At 41.5% G+C, this 22,474-nt stretch overlaps 1 pseudogene; it reads left to right on the top strand.

Annotated features, from left to right (window-relative positions):
- The first annotated feature begins 21,807 nt into the window (after nt 1–21,807).
- LOC135322327 (cyclin-dependent kinases regulatory subunit 2-like) lies at nt 21,808–22,186 on the top strand (annotated as a pseudogene).
- The last annotated feature ends 288 nt before the right edge of the window (nt 22,187–22,474 follow it).

Here is a 22,474-nt window from a genome sequence, read left to right as displayed (position 1 = left end):
CTGGGAGGCAAGAGTAAATGGGAAGAGCATCTGAACTGTGTGATACACACAACGTAGTTAATTAAAGGACTAGAGAGAAGACGGAGAGAAGAAGTCAAAGAGCTTTCTTTCCTAATTCCAGGAAGTTATTTGTGTATAGATTCAGCAACATCTCAGAACATGAAAAGTGCTCTCCCTAGGAGCTTTTCCTGTTGGTAAAAGGCAAATCTCCCCTGCCCACCTGACCCAGAACACAGGAAATTCATTTTCTTCAGTTGGCGCCACAAAATCCTCAGGACCCACCAGCGGGGACATAGAATCCTACAGAAGCCCTGGTGAACCTCAGAATGGAATGAGCTTTGAGAATTTCCCCCTCATTTCATTCCTGTGGAGACTGTTTAACTTGTGTGGCAGGCAAAAAAATCATCCCACTTGGAGGTAGATCAACACCAACAAATTGTCCTAAGGTCAAGAACTCACCAGCTATGGGGACAAGTGGACCCTCATATGAGGAGACTTCGCAGAAGCCATTCATGTCACTGCCTACAGAGCTTCAGCAAGGTGGAGAGCCCCTAGAAAGATGATGCTATGAAATAAGTTAAGCTACAAGCCAGAAAGGGGTGGTTAAGATATCTTTGAGCCAGGGAGCTGGATCATGTTTTCTAAGAAAAGGGTGAAGAAGGGAGATCTTGGTGTTCATAGTGGGATGGATGGGGCCATATGGATGACTACTATCTTTCAGAAAGATTCCAACTGGGCCTGTGGATTTACCGAGTCTACAAAGCCTCCAGGACCTGCTCCTTGAGGGCTTCTCTTCCAACACTGAACATGTTAGGCACTTATGCCTGACACCACGGCCAGCACAGTTCTGTCAACTAAGCAGAAACTAAGGTGCTGCTGCTGCTGCTGCTGCTTCCTTAAAGTCAGTCACTACCAGGAGCCAACTGGGAAGTAAACAGGGATAGAGATAATCACCTAAGTCTAGTCCTTCATTTTTTGCAAAGGATAAAACCAAGACCCATTGATTGGAAGCCCTGAAAGTTGAAAGAGGGGAGTAGAGAGTCCAAGAAAATGGTTTCTCTTTGACAGTGAAAACTCTCTGGGAGATTCTAGCTGGTGGTGATAGGTGCCACTAAATCTCACTGGCAGTTCCATGTTTCCTGATCTAAATGTAGGTTTTTATAGGGGATAATTACAGAAAATAGATGGATATGAGGCACTGGCCTTAAGAGTTCACGAGATCAATATTCTCTTGACAGAAAAGACTTCACTGAAGACTCTGGTTCGTGAATAGATGCCTGGGAGGATCCCAGGGTAAGTGGTGTAAGTGAGGATGGGCAAGAGAAAGAATGAGGCTATGAGAGATGAGGAAGAACCCAAGGATACGGGACAGTAGCTATTAAGAACGAAGGGTTAGAAGGCCTGGAGGACTCCCAAGGAACAGTGAAAGCACCTGTATTAAAACAAATGATCTACAACTGATGGTTGGAGAAGGAAGATGAAGGGGATGGGGAACTGATCTTGGGGCCAGAATGAAGGATACTGCAGGGCTCCTGCTGAATCCTGGTCTGGCCTTAGCTGGGGTCAGGCAATGGTAATACCAGGCTTGCCAAGGAGAGGGTTCCAGGCTCCCAGGGCAGAGAATCTCATAGTCAAAGGCAAAAGACAGAGAATGCTCCATCTCCCCAGTGATCGCTGAAATTCTAAAGCAGAACGTGGATCACCAGTCCACAAGTGAAATAACCAAACATGCTATCCAGTGCATGAGGCACTCAAAAAATAAGCACAGCTTATGGGTGCATATACAAATCAAAGACTATTTCCTTTCTCAGAAGCTTGGAGAGGGGGAGAAGGTGCTTAGATTGTCTAGGTAGTCAGCACGGACCCAGAATCCAAAAATTCAGAAAAGAAGAAGAACTCAGATTTCTGACTGTTACTGCTTCTCAAGTTATGGCCTCTGCAAATCCTTTCTAGTTATATTCCAAGAGAAAAAGACCCAGCGGTACGTTATGGATCAGGTGAGGCCTAGCATATATCAAGTCACTTTGTGAGGAGACTACCACAGCTTTCCTTCCCTGAAAGAAGGGAGATTCCACCACAAACTTCCTTAAAACCAGTGAGCCCCACAAGGAAGAGAAAGACATCGAGGTAAGAGCACCTGTGGAAACACAGCTCTGACTCTGACAGGCTGCCTTAGACAGTGACTCCCTCCTGCACGCTTGGCTGCCACCCATGGTTTTCCAGGCTGACGGCACTTCTGGTGCCCACCTCAGTCCCTAGTCAGTGAGGGCTTTGCCTTCTCTGTAACCCACTCCATCAAGTGACAGATCAATGGACCTGAAAGAATGGACCCTTCAAGATCAAGACCAGGAGGGCAGGAGGCCAGTGCCGCGGCGTGACCGCTGTGAGTGCTGGTCCTCTATGTATGACCCTGCCCAGGGTAGCTGGGAAGTGGAGGCAATACTGCCAGAGGATGGAGACCTGACTTTCTAGCCTCCTACTCCAGTTGCCACAGAACAATAAGCTTCCCTCCATCAAATGTGCAGACCATCCATACTAAGATTGTAATGGCTCTGTAGTCAGGCCACAATACTTTAAAGTCAAAAGAAAATGAAAAATGTCTGGAGTCAAGATCCTGGAGTGTGCTCTTCTTTTCCAAGACCACAGACACCCCTCTCCATCCCCAGTGGAGAGAAAAGAGAAAGCTGCCATTTTTGAGAGCAACAGGAGAGGATTCCAGTGGCAAGACTGCACTAGAGATGCCCTCCACGTCCTAAGCACCTGGGAGAGAGGCAGTCTCTGAGAAGGAGGAGCCAGAAGGACCCCTCCTCAGCTGAGTCTCCCCACTCCCTGAGCGGGGTGAAGTCCAACAAGAGTCAAGGCTTGGCCGACAGAGTTCAACCCAAGGATCTCTGTGGAGTGCCTATTTCGGGATGGACCCTAGCGCCACGAGTATCCATCATGACTTTGGTCATATTCTGTGGAAGTGCAAATTGTGGACAGAATCATTGTAGACAATATGCTGAAATATCAAGTCCCTGGATTTGTTCAAGAGGCTTGCGTCTGGAGGAAGGGAGGAGAGGAGCAATGAAGAGAAGGTAGAAAACAAACAGAAGGGGAGAGCAGTTCTCCAGCAGCTACACAGGCTCCGCGGGGAGGCAGAGATGCCACCCCAGCTCAAACTAGACTGCAACCTCCTGACCTTTCCAGGGTTGTGTGACAGAGCCCTCAGCTAATGCTCCCAAGCCAAGAATGGAAAGAGGATCAAAGGACCCCTTCGGGATGAGGAAGTGAGATTCTGGGCTTCTCTTTATGTAAGGGAGAATTTCCTCTGGGACAGGAAACCAAATAGTAGTGAATGAATGAATGATAATGTTTCTTTCCCAAACTCAAGACATGACATGACTGAAAAAGAGTGGGGAAGCAGACCTCTGCACAAGAGTTAAGAAAAGGATGAGAGAATACCATTTCCGAGGAAGGACATCATCCCTTGCAGAAGGGCCCTTCTCAGCCAGCTCTTGGGATGGGCCAGACAAAATCCTTACAGCATCACGGAGTGCCAGGAGAAACGAGTAAGCCCAGTGCAGCCCTTTCTCAGGTAATACTCCTGCGTGTGTGGTCTCGAAAAACCCATCTATTTAATAGAGGCTCCTCTTTCTGTAGACACTGACCCAGATATGGACTTGAACGCAACAATAGAAACTGGCTCCCCAGAAGTGCCAGCCATGGCTATACACATTGCCATACAAATTTCTTAAATCCCTTTTCCCCCTTGATATCAAAACCAGACATTCCAATTACATCATCTATGAGAGGAGAAACTAGAAAGCATTGTCTAGCATTGACTCATATGAGAGTTTGGCCCTAATTGCAAATAAAATAACCAAGGAAGGAAGAATTAAGAGCCACTTCCTTAGCATGGGGGTCAAACTAGGACATAAATCCTACTCTCTTCTTAAAGATGAAACCTGACTTGGGTAGTTATTCATGTGCAATAACCTTTAGGATTTGAGAGGTCAAAAGCTTGAAGGACTAAAATAAAAAAAAAAAAAATCACCCCCATCCTTCTTTTATCAAATCCCATTTCTTCTAAGTATCTGTGACCTGACAGAGAGCAGGGGAGGTCCAGAGATTCAATGTTGAATACAAGGGCAGAATCAGGGTCCTGACGCATGCCCAGAATTGGCCTCTAAAGTTGAGTTGTCACCCATTTTAGAGATTTTGTTTCCAATCTTGGCCCTCAAGACTACTAAAGTGTCTCCTTCCCGAGGAGCTGCTGCAACCCCAGCCCCTAAACCAGGTTACAATCAAAGACACACTAAGAAATACCAGAGCCAAGCCCTTCTACTCCTCCATCTCTCTTTTGAGATAATCAACCACCTCTAAGATCCTGGGCTACAGTGCAATGGGGACAGGTGCAGGGGGACCAGCTAATACATGACATCCCTGAAGCACCTGTTCTGGAATCCTATTTAGCTCTACTCTGGAAGTTTAGACTTTGGTCACAGCCAAGCCCATAACTGAGGATTCCTTGAATGTCCATCTATAATGGGGCTCCATTTTCTCCTTTTTCCCTGAGAAACTGATAGTGGAGAAAGACTTATTTCCACCCTGGGAGGGAGCTACAAGGAAGTAGGTTCTAGTTCAATATGTGAGAAGAGAATTTCTCATGGCCAGAGCTGTTTTACAAAATATTGAACACTGAGCAAGAAGGTCACGGGAACGGACTCAAGCAAGATGGGTACCCACCATCTGGGACACCAGAAAATGATTTCTACTTTAGGCTTCTGGCTTCTACCTCCAAGATCTGAAATGCTAAACCCTTATGGGCGTGGACCACTTCTTACTTGTCAGCTCCTAGTCAAGTCCTTTAAGTGTTTTCATTAATTAGCTTGAGTGCATGTCCAGAGCACAGGCCACTGAAAGTTGCTTATTAAAGGGGCCAGTCATCTCATGCCTAAGCCTAGCCTGTGAACACAAGCAGCCTTCAGTGAAAAGGCTCCAGAAAGTTTCTGATTCTTGCCGCACTGGTAGGAAATAGATTCCCCCCACAAATCCAAAGTTTCTACCTTGGAAGACAAAAAAGAGGGCAAATCCATTCTAAGAGCACACTGGTACTGGAAAGAGAAGGAGCAAGGAGTCCAGGTGAGGGGGTCATTCATGTGGAATAATTATTCATCTCTGAAAAAGGACACTGATCCATTAACAGCCCTGTTGCTTCAGATTTCCAGTGAGCAGCACTCCTTGACACATGACAAGGCTGGTTATTCTTCTGTGAGAGATCAAGCTTCTGGGACAACTGGTCCTTGGTTAAAACATATTAGTATCTGAGCAGAGGATCTATGTCCCTTTCAAGAGAGCAGGATGTGATGGGGAAGAGAAAAGTTGGGGCGTAACATTAAGACCCACCTGAAAAGAGATTTCAGAGAAGCGAGCCTGAGGAAAAGGAAATCTGGGTGCTTAGGAGACATTTCTTCCCAATTTCCTTCCCGTGGATGACAATTAAAATGTCACACAATAAGCTTTTTTTGGTTTGTCACGTTTTTAACACATACATTGAAACAAAAATCACCAAAGAGCAAAAATAATGATTATCCTGAAAAAAGGGACGTCGAATCAAAGTATCTTTGCAATAAGTAAATATTTTGTTTATAAAATGCTATGATCAGCCCACAGGATCCCTTTTCACACACCTACAAGGGATCCTAATTCGCAAGCCGCCAGGTCAAACTCCTGTGACTCCAGTCCCACTTACTCCCACTGTCCCTTGCTCTCCTCAAGCCTCCCACGTCTCTTTGCCTGCATATCTTTATCTTGCTGCTGAAGCAAAATAAACTTCCTCCCTTCCTTTTCGTCGCAAGCCAAACTCTTTCTTGCATTAGATCCAACTGAGGTCTTTTCCTCTCCCCAGGCCAACTCAGATTATCCCATGTCAGCATTCAACCTCCCCTCCACTGATTTCCCCCAAGCACTTCACTGACACCACCAAATTCAGTATGCAGTTTAGAGAGCCTGACTTCTGCTCTTTCTGCAGTGCAAGGAGGCCAACCCACAGCAAGGATGCTTAAGGGGACTTAAGATAAGAATGGGTGTGTTCAGTCTTTTCTTCACCTGCTTATCTTGTGCTCTGAATCTGTTCAAATGCTCTGGCAGGTATTGAACTCACTGCTGCACTTCAACGTGGGCTATGGAAAAGATGACCCTCCCAGGGATGCGCTGAATGGGTGGTACCAGCTACCCCCTTCACCCACAGCAGAAATGTCAATGTCTGCCATAGCGTGTTCCATTTTAAACATGGCTAAATCACAGTGGCTCCCCCAGAATAACATCACCCCAAAAGGGGCACGTGAAACCCAAGTGAGGGAAGAATGTCCCTGGTAATACTCCATCTGGTCATGGAAATCAGCACGCTCAATACAAAGGCTGGCTTTTGGCACCACGTGTTCTTGGGAACTGCCCTTCCTTGACACAAGCTTGTGTCTGAAACTTTGTTTTATTTAATAAGCCATTCAGTGGGTGCTGGGGATGAGAAGAGTTGGGGAAATGCTTTATCACCCAGCATCCCTTAGACCACCGATTTCCAAAACTGTGCTGGGAAGACCAAGAACAAATTAGTCCACATTTAACTGTACTACATTATTGGTCTCCCTCAAACAACCAAAATAAACCATTCCAATTTCCTTCACAGAGAAAACCTGTTAAAATTTCTAACTCAGAATGTCAACCAAAGGACCATGCTGTCCAGCAGTCTGGGAGGTTATCTTTCACAGTGAAAGTCCTCAAAACAATGCCACTACATCTCTATCCAGCTTTTAAGCACGTCCCCAAACAGATCTACATTCTACCTTTGTTATATTGACAACTGTTTTGCTACTACTTTGCTATTTGCCCTTTTTTATCACATGGGGCAAAAGTCTTGGATGCTACAACTGCAGAGTTCTGAGCTCTGTAATTCTACTGTCCCCCAACCCCTACCCCAGCCCCTACCAATCCTGGACAACAGGTGTAGCTATTTTTCATCTGATCTAAATTTAACAACGTTTTGTTTGGATTTTTCACAATAAATAATTATAGAGTGCCCTCAAGCTCGTGCATCAAAGAAGTGACCTTATGTGTCTCTAGGTTTAACAGGGTGATTTCTGCTTGTAATAATCTCCCCAGCAGGAAAGCTGCACAGGTCCCCTGGGAGGTAAGTCAGCAACAGTGGACCAATTAACCTTCCTGGGCAGCACGATTGCCATTACCTCCAACAGAGCAACAGCGATTTTGCATCTCAGTGATTACCCTGAAAGCCTAAAGTAGAAGGTCTACTTTCAGAGGGCCTAGAAAGCAACTTTTTCATCAACCAGACTTTCCCCTTTGGAAACAAAAATGAACTCCACATTTGTGGTTATCTTGTGATGTAAATGACAAGAAATAAAGCACATACAGGAAATGTGCAACTTCGGATACCTTAAGTAGCTAGTCTTTTAATACAGAAAAGGGTAGGAATTCTCAATTCAGGACTCTGAATATAGCGAAGACAGCTAAAGAAGAGAAGGGACACATTCACGCCAACCCTCCCACACAGACGCACTGACCCTTCCAATGCACAAATTCACACAAACATGCACATGCTTTATCTGTATTTTGGCAGTACCAATGGTAATTATAAATTACCTCCTGGATTTACTCAAAATACACTCTTTTGTCCTAGACATAAGAGTGGATAAAATACAGAGCAATTAATACCATCTCTTCTGCAACTCTATTTAAAATGCACATTTTAAAAATTTAAAAAATTCACTAGGGAAAAGCAATCCCAAAAGGTCAGCTGCAAAGTAATATTCATGTAGCTACTATCTGACACAAATTTAAGGTTAGGGAGAGTATCCAAATTCTGAGTTAACAAAATCAATTCCTTTCCATCTGTAAATGAAGTATATAGTAAATATGAACAATGTCCACCCTATTACAGGATAGCAAGTTTTAAAAATTCTGTGCCAATTTTTTTTTTGTAGATGCGCAGCACGCCACTCTGCAGGTCTGTTCATCAGACACCATATTACATTAACTTTGAACATTCCTATTTTTCTACTGCTAACAAGTTTTACCAGTCATGATGGCCATCATTTTTATTCTGACCTTGAGTTCACTAGGAGACCAAGAATGAAGGCCAGAAAAATATCACGTGGGAAAGATGGACCATCTAAATAACATGATATATGAGTGTTTCTTCACATAACTGCAGGATATGCCTATCCACCCCATTTCCTTCTCCTTGTTCTATTTAGTGACATACTTTTCAGAAAGCACTAAAAAGGGAGACTAGACTTTCTCTCTCGCGTGCACGCACACACATGCACAAAGTATACACAACATGGGCCCCTACCCAAGGACATGTGACTGCCACAAAGAGGCATATAGTCCCATATACAACCTTCAACTTCTTCCAAATACTAAAATTCCTGCCCCAATTTAGAATCAGTCTTTGAGAAAACAATATTTCTTCATGACCCAGAGTCAAGAGTGAAGTCAGCTTGAAAAAAGGACAGAGAGGCTTATGAGTAAGGATCTGGTAGAGACTCTAAAAGGAATGCAGAGGGCCAACAGGAAATAAGCTCTGTCTCAGAAATAAGACTCAGTCCACAGCAGCAGGGAGGGCCTGATCAGAGGCCAGGGTGTTGGGGGCCAGATCAGCTATGGGAAGAAAACACAAATCAGGAACTCCCCCAACATCAGCCGAGAGGCAGAGATATAACCACAGGAGAGGCCCAGCAGTCCTTGTAGGTGAGGGGGCAGAGCACTGCATCATGGGAGACTGGCAACCTGGGCAAGTATGTGGCAGCAGTATCACCTGGCAGCAAAAGGTGGACACTCAGCTGGGAGGACTGAGGCCCAGGGTCAGGACTCCCATATCCCAGAGTGTGAGAAGATTCTCGCAGATGTTATGGTGATGTGGAACATGAGGGATGCACGAGGATAAGGGAAAAAGACAGTGACCTGTTATGACCTGTGGGTACAAGGCCTGGGTGATGGGAGGAGCACTACAAGCCACCAGCTGTGAGCAGTAGCTGACCTGAGGCTGAGCTATTTATTAATATTGAACTCCAACAAAGAGTACTTCTGGGCTTAATCCTCAAGGTGGAGGGTGCAATAAAGGGGGTACTAAAATAATGACTGCATAATTAACAGCCCTGTCCACTGAAAATGCCCAGAGCACAGGAATAATACACAGAATCCCTCCCACTCGCCCCCATACACCTCTTTAATCTTTATATGCAACAAGTATTTATTGAAGGCCTGCTGTGTACCAGCTACTATGCTGGTGCTGGCTGGTCATTCAGTCCTGAACAAGACTTAAACCCTATTCTCAAGGTGTTGACGGCCTCATGGGTGGGGTGGGAGGGTGACTTCTCTTTTCCTGCCATGTCTCTGATGTGGCCTTCATAATACCAGCCCCCCAGTACCATTCCCGCTGCTGGAGAGATGGGACTGTTTCAGCCTGAGGATGCTTTACAGAGGAGGAATGGACCCTGACCTCAGTTTCTCCCTTGGAATAATACCTTTGAGAGGTTAAGGAAGTGGCAACTAACCCAAAGCTAAGGCCAGCATCACCTAGTCTCTGTCATCACTGGGGCAGCTCATGTACTGTCAGGATAAGGCATGTCTTCCCTGGTCCCCCAGGCGGAAGCTGGGCACAGGCTGTCAAGGGTCCACTGGGGAAAAAAGTTGCTACATCAAGACCCACAAAAGACCTGCCAGGACTGGGTCAAGAGAGTAGCCTACATGATCATCATCCTGAGAAGGATGGCTTCAAAGAGGATGATTGAGAGGCAAGAACGGCTCAAATATGATAAGCTTTTAAAAAAGGCAAAGCCAGGTGGAGGCTACACCAAGATCTTGGCAGTTGGCTTCTCTCCCCATGTGGAAACTCCTTCATCCTAAAAGTTCTAAATCAACTGCGTTAAGGCCCCTTAGGAGAGGGCCCTTCTCACCTGCCTCCACTGTCAATATCTGAGTTGGAAAACTGCCATCCCTGGGCAAATTAGTGGCTTGTGTGATCAGCTGGGTCCTCCCAGAGGGAGACTGAGGTTTAGGGATACAAAATACACCTCACATATATTCTGCTCCCAAATTGGCTGTTGGAAACTCAGAGAAGGACAGACTAAATACCTGGAGTAAACTGCACAGCCTCTAGCTGGAATCCCCAAGCAAGGATGCCACAAAAGGGAGCATTTCGGTCAGGTAGGGGGCAGGGGGTGGAAACCAGCCACATTCGCCCTGATCCCCACAGACGTTCACAAAAGCAGAAATTCAAAATACTGTCCCAACTCACTAAAACTACTTATGTTCTGTGCACATATATGTGTAGTGTAACTTAAAAGGCAATATATTTGTTAGTGTTTCCTTGGTTCTTTATTCCAAAGTTTCAAAAGGCAAATATTAAACCAAAATAAGATGTTTCATAAATTTTTTTATTTACTAAAATGTAATTTTCTGTTCTTTGCAATTTTTTTTGATTTGCTTTGTTTTTACTAATATAAATGCTTTCTAGATTATCCTGTTTAATTTTATGACATTGACTTAACGGTTTATCATTATTTTCAGGTAATGGTTCTAAGTCTCTTGTTTTACTGTTTGTCATCAACCAGGTCCCTTTTTGGCCAAAACATGCTTTTGGTCACAAAGGAGTTTATTAGCCAGTTAAAAAAAAAAAGGAAGGTTCTCTTTGTAAATACATTCAAAATCCTCCCAATGTATTTGATGTTTCTGGTTTCCTAAACTTGATGAAAATGCTTCTGAAGGTTAAAGTTATCCTAAAAACTGAAGTCATGTTAAGATACAAATCCGGTTCCTGTGCTCGAAGACTTGACAGTGGAATTCTCTCATGCCCCAGGTTCAATTCAGAGTCTGAAGTGAAGGAATGCCACAGCCCGGTGAGCTTTTTCTATCGGCTCTCCCCATTCAGAAAGAGGGCTGTTCTCTGCAATACGTTTCCACTCAATCCATGAAATCATGGGGTTTCATTCCAGGACACTCATAAAACCAGTACTTTAAGGGAAGGTTGTTTCCAACAAGAAAAACTGCATGAAATTTCTTCACATTTCACAGCACTATTGGTTCATTTCTACCCCAGTGCCTTTGTTGTTGGCTTCCAAGATACAGAATGGCCTGCACCCTGGGGTCTTCTGTTGACCAAATCCTATTCAACTTCCAAGGCCTAGCTTCAGATCTACCTTCCCTCCCACCCCCAAATTCTCTTGGTTTTCATCAACCAGCTCTTCCCCTCTGGCCTCCACCCCCAAACATACTCAAATACATTTCTTGCAGCAGGGGCTGCCCATGACCCGGCATTCAGTGCAGAAAAGCTCCAGAAGTACAGCGAGACAGCTTGACTAAGAAGGCCTCAGAATCCTGACAACAGAGGTAGCACAGTGCAGCTGAGTTCACATGCTTTAGGGCAAAAGAAACCTGGTCAGGACCAAATCCCCACTCTGACACTTACTAGCTATGCAGCCCTCAGCAGATTCCTTTCCCTCCCAGAGCCTCAGTTTTCCACTCAAAAAACTTCATGGAGTTGTTGCCAGGCTACTATTGGTTTTGGTGACAGTACCTTTCCTAAACACTGGAGCTACAAAGATGAGTAAGATAAAACCCCAATCTTGCAAAATCTCTCATTATGAAGGTAAATTATTTGCCATAGCTTTAGACGCTTGGGAGGGGGGGAGTCAACTGGAAATAGTAGGGGAGCAGTTGGAGGGGAAGAAACTGGAGTCAGAAGCAATTCCAGAATTGGAGACATGTGCCAAAGCCTGGAAAAGAGTGACAGCAGCAGGAATGCAGACGGAGGAAGATTTGAGAGCTATTCCAAGTGGAATAAAATGATAGGCCTTGGTTCACTTGAAACTTATGAGGACAGAGGCAATTGATGAAGAATCTTGACTCAAAGTTTCTAGCCAAGGATCCAGGGACAGGCACTGACAGAAAGAGGGTAACCGGGAAAAAAAAAGAGCTGGTTTGGGAAGTGGGAGAGATCACCCTCCACAGAGACTGTACAGGTATGTGCCTCCCAGACAATAATGCCTATCTCAAAGTCCAACAGCTTCTTCTTTCACAACCCCATTGAGTCTCTTCCTCTTTCTACCCTGTCCCTCTCGCTTTTATCTGTAGAAAGTTCTGTGGCGAGTTGAACAATCAAGCAGGTTTGCCAGACCTAGGCAAGCAGTGTGCACCACTAATAAGAAACACACTCTCCCAGGCATCTTTTTTTTCTTTTTTTGGCCTACTTGACTTTTAAAGTTAAAGTGATCTTAGCCTAAGGTAGCCCGTGTTTCTCTTGACCATGCCTCCAAGATTACAAGTACCCAACTGTCCTCTGAAGCTGCCCAAGCAAAGCCAGGCAGCCTGGTCTGTTACAGTTGGAGGGTGGTGCTTCCACATTCTGAGCCAGTAACTGCCACTCAGGTCCCACTGGAATCTGCCTTCTGTGGAACTCCCAGCCTCCATCCCCGCCCCCAGGACACTGAACATGCTCACTGCAGATTAAGAAGATGATTTCTTAACTAGTCCCTAGCTTAACACAGATCAGACAAATTTAATGCATGCCTTTCCTTTGATCCAACAACTCTAGAAATTCATACCAAGGAAATAATCAGAAGTGTATATAAGAATACAGCTACAAAGATATCTACTGAAACATCCCTTTAGTTTGTAAAAAAAAAAAAAAAAATTTAAATAGCAAAAGTACAAGGACATTCTGAATGCAAAACAATAAGGGAGTATTTAAATAAACTGCCACATATCCACATAATGGAATATTATACAGACATTTAAAATGTTGTCAAGATATTCTAATAGCATAGGGAAATCTTTGAGATACATTTCAATAAGTGAAAAAAGATAACAGGACTATATATAATTTTGTTCTCAATTCTGTAACATCCATATACACATACAGGCACACATACATCACACACATACATACACCTACCCAAAGAAAAATAACCTTGGAAGAGATAATTATTGTTATCTCTAGGCGGAATGATCAAAGATGATTTTTATTTTCTTCTTTCTACGTTTCTATATTTTCCAATTATCTTTGAAATATTTTGTAATCAGGTCAAAAATTACCAAAATAAAGGGAAACAGCCATGAAACACTTGGAGGGAAGAAATCTATGGTGATGGCAAATATGCCATGGAATATTTATTCCTTCAGTACCTTGAGGGATATTTTTTCTTGCCTGAACCCTGTCTTTCCATCTCTTATCATAAAGTACCTGAGAACTCAGATTTTGGAGCTTTTCTTTAAGCCTCAGAGCTTCTCTCAATAAAACCTATACTCTTCCATGTCTAGGCAACGAATGACCACAAAAATAGGTATTTGGATGCAATCATTTTTCTTTCCTTTATCTCACCGAGTTAACCTTTGCCAAAAGTTAGTGACTGGATCTACTCATTTTCTTACTTCAGTTTAATTAGGGATTAAAAGGTAATACCCTGGAAATAAATTCTCTTCATATTGACCTAAATTAACTTGACTTTTGCAATCTGGCATATCCTCAACAATTATCTAAAAGGGAATATATATATATATATATATTCTACATACAAAAATATATTTTATATATAAAATATATTATATATATGTAAATATATAAAATATATCACATCACATGTAGAAAACTGTAGCCAATCCTATCATTTAAACATATCTCATTAACACCACTTGTAATAAATCCCCCAAAGTCTTTGGCTCATGGAAGCCACTTTTGTCTGTAGGAGATGAGAGTAGGGAAATGCTGTGTGGTTGGATGGAGCTTCCTTTCCAAGAACTATTTTTGCCTAGGGTCTTGATAGCAAGATCATATGTTGGCCAAGTCTTGCTGTTTCTTATTTAACATATCTACATACCACCATGTGCCTCTCTCCTCTGCAATACAGCTTACACACAGGAATAGAAATACTCTCTCTAAAACACTCCAGTGGGCACAGTCATCTCTTTCACGACTTACATTTGTATAGCAAGTCATGATTCACCAAAGTCTTTCACATGAAGGATCTTCTGTGATCTTCATAAGAACTCTAGAAGATAGAATTTCACAAATGAAGAAACTAAGTTCAGAGAGATTAAGTTATTTGTCCAGATACTTTCACTAGTAAAGGGTGGTTGTCAGATGAAAACTGGAGTTTTCTAATTTGTGATTCAGTGTTCTATCAGCAGCCGTGATAATACCATAATTTTGACTTGATAACTTGAGTTTAAAAATATTTTTCCCATTCATATGCATTTAGTTACTTCCACATCATCTGTCATTAGTGAGGTATGTGCATGTTGTGTATCACCATTTCAAATTTATTCTGATGAACAGCATCCCTGGGTGATAACAGCACACATAGAGGACACTGCCCAAGACAAGTCAGCATGCAGACATTCAGCCCACGAGAGCCCTCTGGGTAGGATGCACTTCATTCACCAGAACTGTCGGTAACCTTGACACTCCTGACTTTGTCCTCTGACCCTGTGCCTCCTCTCCCAGTCCTTGGCTCTTTTTCTCAATTCTGACTCTGGCATTTCCCTTACTGAGATAGGTGATATGACCTCTAGTAGCAATGACCTTACTGACTTGAAATACTGCTGTTTTTAGATTTGTATTAATCATTCCCCTCTCCACTCACTCACATACACACAAAGACATGCCCTAGACTACAAGTGCCCTGAGAAGAGATACTGTGTCCTACATCTTTCTCTATCACTCCCATTGCCATCAGGTGCCTCAATTTTTTTTCCACATTAAATTGATCAATATATTTCTAAATTAATTATTTGAGTGTCTACTAGAAAGTACAGCTATGTAATTACAGTTATATGTTTTATGACTCACTTTTCCCCCACCTGCCTCTACTCTCATTTCTCTTGTGCCACAAATCCTTTCATTCTTTTTAATAGCTTTCAACAAATGACATTCCATTTTATTTTATGGAACAGTCATCATGAGGTCTCTAAGTTGTTTCAACCTAAGACTCCAAGATTCGAATTAGTCTGGGAAAAGTTTGGCCAATGACTATTAATTTATCCTGTGTTTTCCATTTAACTTTTCTAGGCAGAATAGTCTCTAGTCTTTAAAAAAATGTATTCACTGCTAAATGAGGATAAGAATTTCATTTCCCTAGGTCAACTAGCCGAATTCAGTATTTTTTGTTGCTAGGCTCAATTATAAAAGAGAAAAATTGGATGAAACCCCAATTTTACTATATAACATAGTCACATGAGCCAGGTTAGAAAATATTGTTTACATTTCTTTCTAATCATGTTGTTAAGACTTTTAAAAGTAACTTGACAGTACTGAATTTCATTAATAGAACATATTGTCTAGATTATTTCTTTCTTGAAATATAGATGGATTGGGTAGCTAAGGCATCTTAGAATGTAAATATTACATTTAAAGTTGTGATATAGGACTAGGGAAATAGAATCCCTTTGACAGAGAGCCCCAATATTTAGACATCACCCTACAAGGTTGGTTGAGGACAACTTCAAGAGGGATAGCAAGCCCGTGTGCCTCCCCCTCAAACACACACACATAGACTCACACATTCATATTTAGGTAGAGTGAGATTCTTTCATAAAATATGGATAAGGCACTTACTGCAAATTTTTTAAAGTTTAGCCTATAATTTTCTTTAATTACCATCTCTAATACACAGTACTGCTGGGAAATTAAAACATAAAAGCCATACTTTTTTTTTGTCTTGTATTTATGGGGCAAGAAAAGGAAATGAACGATAAAAGATACACCAAGGAAAAGTTCCCTGTTTTAAAGACATTTTTTGTTTGTTTATTTGGGGGTGGGGGGAGGTAATTAGGCTTATTTATTTTTTTATTGGACGTAGTGGGGATTGAACCCAGGGCCTCATGCATGCTAGGCAGGCACTCTACCACTGAGCTATACCCTCCCCTCAATAAAGACATTATTTTAAATGTGCTTTTTTGTTTCTCGTGGGCCAGCCCTTCCCCTGAACACAGAACAAGCACAGCCCACACTCCTATGAGCGTTCCCTGACTTTCACCAGCAGTCCTCCATGGAGCTAGGCCTGCTTTGCCACTACCTTTCTTTTAAAATAGCTAATTCATTCAGGATACAGGCAGGAAATCATGTCATATCGAGACAATGAAGTTTATGATTTCTAAAAATAAAATGAAGTAACAACAACAATGTGTTGCCAATGGAAATAAGGGTTATTTGGAATATGAGTTCTCCAAAGTTCTTGCTAGACAGCTATGAACTCTGTAATTATATTCTGATTTTCACCAAGGAAAATTCATATTTCCCCCCGTGTTTCACTTATACTCTAAAATAGAAGTTTTGTATGGATGCAATAAATACTAAGTTATACAAATTAAAGGCATGATATGATTAACAGCACTTGAGAAATTATAAATGTATCCTAACCTTTTCCAAAAGCACTTATGTCTTCTCCCAAATCCCTGATACCAGGCCCTTCTCTGCCCAGTTCACTATTTTTTCCTTTTGCAGTCTCTGAAATCTATTATTTCTTGTCTATATATATTTTTATAATGCTTCAGTTATACATATACATACATATATTCATTTTCATATTTTTTCATAAATTACTAAAGATATTGAATATAGTTCCCTGTGCTATACAGTATAAACTTGTTCATCTATTTTATATATAGTAGTTAGTACCTGCAAATCTCAAACTCTCAATTTATCCCTTCCCACCCCCTTCCCCCCTAGTAACCGTAAGTTTGTTTTCTATGTCTGTGAGTCTGTTTCTGTTTCGTAAATAAGTTAATTTGTCTTTTTTTTTTTAGATCCCACATACAAGTGGTATCATATGGTATTTTTCTTTCTCTTTCTGGCTTATTTCACTTAGAATGACAATCTCCAGTTCCATCCATGTTGCTGCAAGTGGCATTATTTTATTATTTTTTATGGCTGAGTAGTACTCCACTGTATAAATATACCACAGCTTCTTTATCCAGTCATCTGTCAATGGACATGTAGGTTGTTTCCACGTCTTGACTACTGTAAATAGTGCTGCTATGAACAGAACCCTCCTACACTGTTGGTGAGAATCTAGTTTGGTGCAGCCATTATGGAAAACAGCATAGAGATTCCTCAAAAGACTGAAAATAGACTTACCATATGATCCAGCAATCCCACTCCTGGGCATATATCCAGAGAACCATAATTCAAAAATATATATCCCAGTTCACTTCTGCATCTTTACAACTGCAGCTCCCATTTCCTAAACATCTCTGGCTAGTTTTTCCTCCCAGCCTTATGACCTAATATCCCCCAACTGATACTATTTTTTGCCCCTGAGGAAATTAACCATGTTACACATGACCTCAAATTTTTACACCATCTTTGGGCCCTAAAGTTTTATCAGAATCTCCAAGTTACCTTATATTCCTTGCCCAGTGACAAGTTCTCCCTAGGTTCAATATTTTTTCTGATTCTGCAGAGGAACCTGCCTCCTTCCTCAGAATCCACTTGCCAGTGTTTGTTTTCACTTGTTGGTAATAGTGCCTTTTGCTCAGCATCGCTTGAAAGTTCCTTGAGAAGAGAATACACACAGATCCCAGACAAGGGCCTTTGTTTTTTCCACAGATGATGAAGTAGTACAAATGGTTCGAGAACCTGAAAGGTCTGGATTCAGATCACAGTTGTATAGCAAAGTGAATAGGCCTTCTGAACCTCAGTGTTCTCATCTACAGAATGGGGGTCCCAATAAGTATCCCATAGTGCTGCTCCGAGGATTCAATGAGATTACACCTGTAAAGACACCTTTATACTTCCTGGCATCCCCTAAATGTGCCCTCTTAACCCTTCTTTTGCCCTCATTAAGTTTTTAATTAAATATCATTATTTCTTCTGACTATAGACTTCACAAGTTAACTCACTCATGCTTCCTTTAACTCTTTGGAAATTCCTTGGAATGTACTGTTTTGAGTCTCCCAACTTCATCTCACTTATCCATTTCACGTAGACAATAAATCTGTTCTAATTGCTGGTTAAAACTCAAGATCTTGTTCACCCTTTGCGAAACAAACTACAAGAAATGGCAAAGAAACAAAATCATGGTTTCTGGGTTTTAAATACCCTCTTCTTTTTCTTCTTTCTCAAAATTTTGGTCAAGTGCAAACATTTCAAACTTGAATTCCAAGTGAGGCAATCAACATACACCAATACCAATTTGGCATGCCCTTGCACAATGTGATATTCAATATAAAAGTGGGTTTATAAGAAGTAAAGAATCAGAAATTGTAATAAAGGAGAGGAGGGGAGAAAATTCTAATGGAGTTCAGGACCAAAATTGAGCTGTCCAAATCTATTGTTTATATGTGGATTTAATTTCACCAGAATTGCTTGCTCAGCTTAACATAAATCCAAGGGGGAAAGCCACTTCCACATGAAGAAATATGAACTGGAATTCATAGATACAGCAAGAAAAAAAGTTCAGCTCTCATCTGTCTACATAAGCAAAATTATTTCACTAATGTTCTTTCTGATTCATGGTTTCTACTTTGTGGCAGTTTTAGATGGAGACCACAAAAACTAAAAGGTGTCTTTTGTAGCAGAAGAAAACAAGCAATCTGCTCTTCATATTAGGCTGAGGGATGGCAACTAAGTCACTGGTGTTTCCAAAGATGGGATACTGCTGGGTTTGCAAGTTTGTCCCCTGAACCCTGGCCCTCTTAGGTTGAGGTGGAACCAATATATTCAGAGATCTCTCCAAAGAAAGCAAGGGGTGTGCAGATTCTGTCTCATATAAGTGCTGTGTATCATTCTACTTTAGATCCTTGAGTTCTCAGCTCAGGGAAAACCAATGTTACCCAGTGAGGCAAGGCATTCAATAAGGATGTTGGATATTATCCTCACCCCGTCCTACCCTCCACCTATCTTCTTTTAGAGGTCAAACTAAAAGAAAGAAGGAAGGAAGGAAGGAATAAGGCAGGAAAGAAAGAAAGAAAAGAGAAGAGGACAGGAAAGGAAGGAAAGGTGGGGGGAGAAAATTTAATACACTTCTAATTCTGTGGTAATCTTCCTTGAGCTGACTGCATATTCTTAGACTATGAAAGGCTACCTCAGACTATGGACAGATTTTCCTAGATGTTAACACTCGGTCAAATTCCCAGTTAAAGGAATGAAGAGATTATCTCTTCCCGGGGCCGCTATTCCCTTAGAATGTTCTATTGAAATGTCCTTTGTTACTGTGAGCTATCACCTGCTTATGATTTGGGCTACCAGTTTGGGTTTTGCCCTATTGAGTTGTAGAGACGTGTGTTTCTTCCCCATCATAGCTCTTAAACGTCTTAAGGATTCCTCTTAGATTTATTTTGTTCTTTATCAAACAGGACTTCATTTCTTGTACCCAATTCATTCCAAAAACATCACAGTTCTCCACAACTACAAAAATGTGGCACTGATATCTTCAGTAGCAGCAAGGAAATCTATTTGTAGCAGATAGACAGCCGTAATCCTTCCTACTCTATAAATATTGGTTTCCAGTGCAGCTGAAATGTAGACTCATTTGTAGATGTCCAACAAGAAACAAATGCTAGAAATATCTTCCGAAAGAATCAACTTTCATGGAGTTAAGCTTGGCAGATCTCCAAAAAGAAAACTTCCTGTCCTTATTTGACATCTCCATCTCCAGAATCCAAAGCTATTCTCAAGGCTAGTAAGTCAGTAGGTTAGTAGTCATGAGCTGCACTTCTAAGTGGAGTCTACAAGGAATTCAGTGCAGTAAGAAGGTCTATCAGTGGGGAGCTTAAACCGCAGAGCAATACATTCAATGTAACTATTGTAAATTAATGGTTTCCCATCAAAAATGATAAATTTTATTGAACAGCATCATAGATTCTGAAGCCAGATGTGCAGTGTATTCCTGTGATAACAGAGATGAATGTTTTCTGCATCTATCATCCTGAATTTGGTTCTTTGTAAAATATTGAACAAATTTTCCCTTTGCTTTTGAGTTTATCAAGGCCAAAATATCTAATCCATTCTTTAGGTGAAGAAATAGGTTTTGAGTTATTATTTACTGAAATTTTTTTTCTTTATTACAACTGCCCAGGCTTTTCCTTTCGTGTTCCCTAAGTCAAGATAGTCTTTAGTTTTACCTAAACTATAAAGGATAAAATGGAGATTTCAGATACTGGCATGTAGCTTCTAAAAAAGCAAAGGGAGGGTTTGCTTCTTGAAAACAATTTGATGCTTTAATTTTCCCCAAAGTTCCCATCAGATGTCATCAAATTCAACATACTGCGCAGATGGGGAAGACTGACTACTGAAACAATTAACTATTGTGAGTCATTTCCTCAATCTGCTTTTGTTTTAGCCAATATGTCATGTGGTGACAGACACTGTTAAATTTCACAAGCTCTACTGTCTTCTTGGAAACAGCATAACACAAGCGACACAGCTCAGCTTGATAAATCTGCCAAACTACTGGTGGGGCTGCTTCTACTTTTCAACGCCAAAATCTAAAGACATGATGTGATACAGAATCTATTCGACAAGAAATGCACAAAGTCTATTTTATTCTCTCTGAGTACTCCCACTTGATAGCCTGCTGCCTCTCAGTCTCCTAATTCCTTTGAATGCAGGTTAAAATGAATAGGGTAAAATTTTCATTTATCCAGTCTCCACCATCTCAGGAAAATGCTACCATGGAGCCTGGGTTTTCCTGAAAGTTGCCACTTGCTTCAGCTTGGTCTGAAAGTTTACTCCTTTAGGTGACCTAGGTGACCACTTTCCACTTTAGATGACTTTCAGGTGATCAAAAGCCACCTGCCCTAACTGAATATTTTCTAATCTTGGATGGATGACTTTACTATCCCACATACATCATGTCATTTGCATGTCTAAGGAATAGGGGGTAAAAAAAAAAAACCATGGTGTTGTCCTATTACATTTTATTTCCATCAGGAAAAGAGATTCCTAGGCAGCTTCTCGTGTACAAGCTTCTAACTCACTACCATCCCTTTATCACTCCTGCATTTGTATGGCACAAGGGCACACCACCTTCTAAAAGTCAGTTCTGACTGTCTCTAGAGGGAAGAACAGCGAGTCCTCAGAAACTCAGTAAGCCAGAAGCCAGGCCAATGCCCAGTTCCTAAGGACAAAGACATATTAGGAGATCTGAGCCAGCTGCAGAAGCCAGCTCCAGGAAGATGAGGCATTATTCAAAAGGAGGGACCAGTCAACTAATATTTGATAAGAGAGCCAAGAATATGAAATGGGGAAGGACAGTCTCTTCAATAAATGGTGTTGGGAAAACTAGATAACCACATGCAGAAAAATGAAACCAGACCTCTCTCTTACACTACCCACAAAAATTAACTTAAAATGGATGAAAGACTTAAACATAGACCTGAAACAGTAAAACTCCTAGAAGAAAACTCCTTGACATTGGTCTTGGCAATTATTTCTTGAATACACCATGAGAGGTACAAGGAAAAAAAGTAAAAATCAATACATGGTACTACAACAAACTGAAGCCTTCTGCACAGCAAAGCCTAATCCGCAAAATAAAAAGGAACCTCCAAAATGGGAGAAATGTTTGCAAACCACCTATCTGACAAAGGGTTGATATCCAAAATATATATAAAGAACTCATACAACTCAATAACAAAAGAAACCAAACAATTCAGTTAAAAAACAGGCAGAAGAACTGAACAGAATTTTTTCCAAATTTTTCCAAAGACATCCAAAAGGCCCACAAGTACACAAAAAGATGTTCAACATCACTAATCATCAGAGAATTGCAAATCAAAACCACAGTGAGGTAAGACCTCACACCTATCAGAATGGTTATCATCAAAAAGATAAGAGATAGGGTCGCAGTCAAGTCACGTGTTGCCTTGGACAGATGTGGATGTGCGGACTCCTGCGCCCGCTTTTTTCCTTCTGACCTCTGGTCCCTCGCTGCCCCACTGCCAGCCTGCAGAGTGGCACATAAGCGGATCTACTACTTGGACAAGTACTTCAATGAGCACTAAGAGTACTGGCATGTCCTGTTACCCAAAGAACTTTCCAAACATGTACCCAAAACCTCTCTGATGTCCGAAGAGGGGTGGAGGAGACTTGGTATCCAACAGAGTTTAGGCTGGGTTTATCACGATTCATGAATCAGAACCATATGTTCTTCTCTTTAGATAACTTCTTCCAAAAGATCACAAAAAATGAAGTCTATCTGGGGAACGTTAGTTAAATCTTTCAAATTTAACGTATATATATGTGTATATAAGGTAGTACTCAGTGAATGCTTAAAAATGTACAAATTGTTCATTCACACCTGTGTGTGAGCTGTATTCTTCACAGCAACAGAGCTCAGTTAAATGCAGCTGCAAGTAGGTTACTGTACAGTGTTTACTGCATGGTTACTGTAAGATAACATTTCTTCTAGTCAGTTTTTCTCTTAATATAAGTGCCTGTTTAACTTTACCTGTTGTTTTTGTTAAGTAAAGTTTATAG

The sequence above is a fragment of the Camelus dromedarius genome, chromosome 10, assembly GCF_036321535.1.
Source record: "Camelus dromedarius isolate mCamDro1 chromosome 10, mCamDro1.pat, whole genome shotgun sequence".
Classification (NCBI taxonomy): domain Eukaryota; kingdom Metazoa; phylum Chordata; class Mammalia; order Artiodactyla; family Camelidae; genus Camelus; species Camelus dromedarius.
Note: the sequence above shows the minus strand (reverse complement) of the source record. Positions and strands in the feature narration are given on the sequence as shown.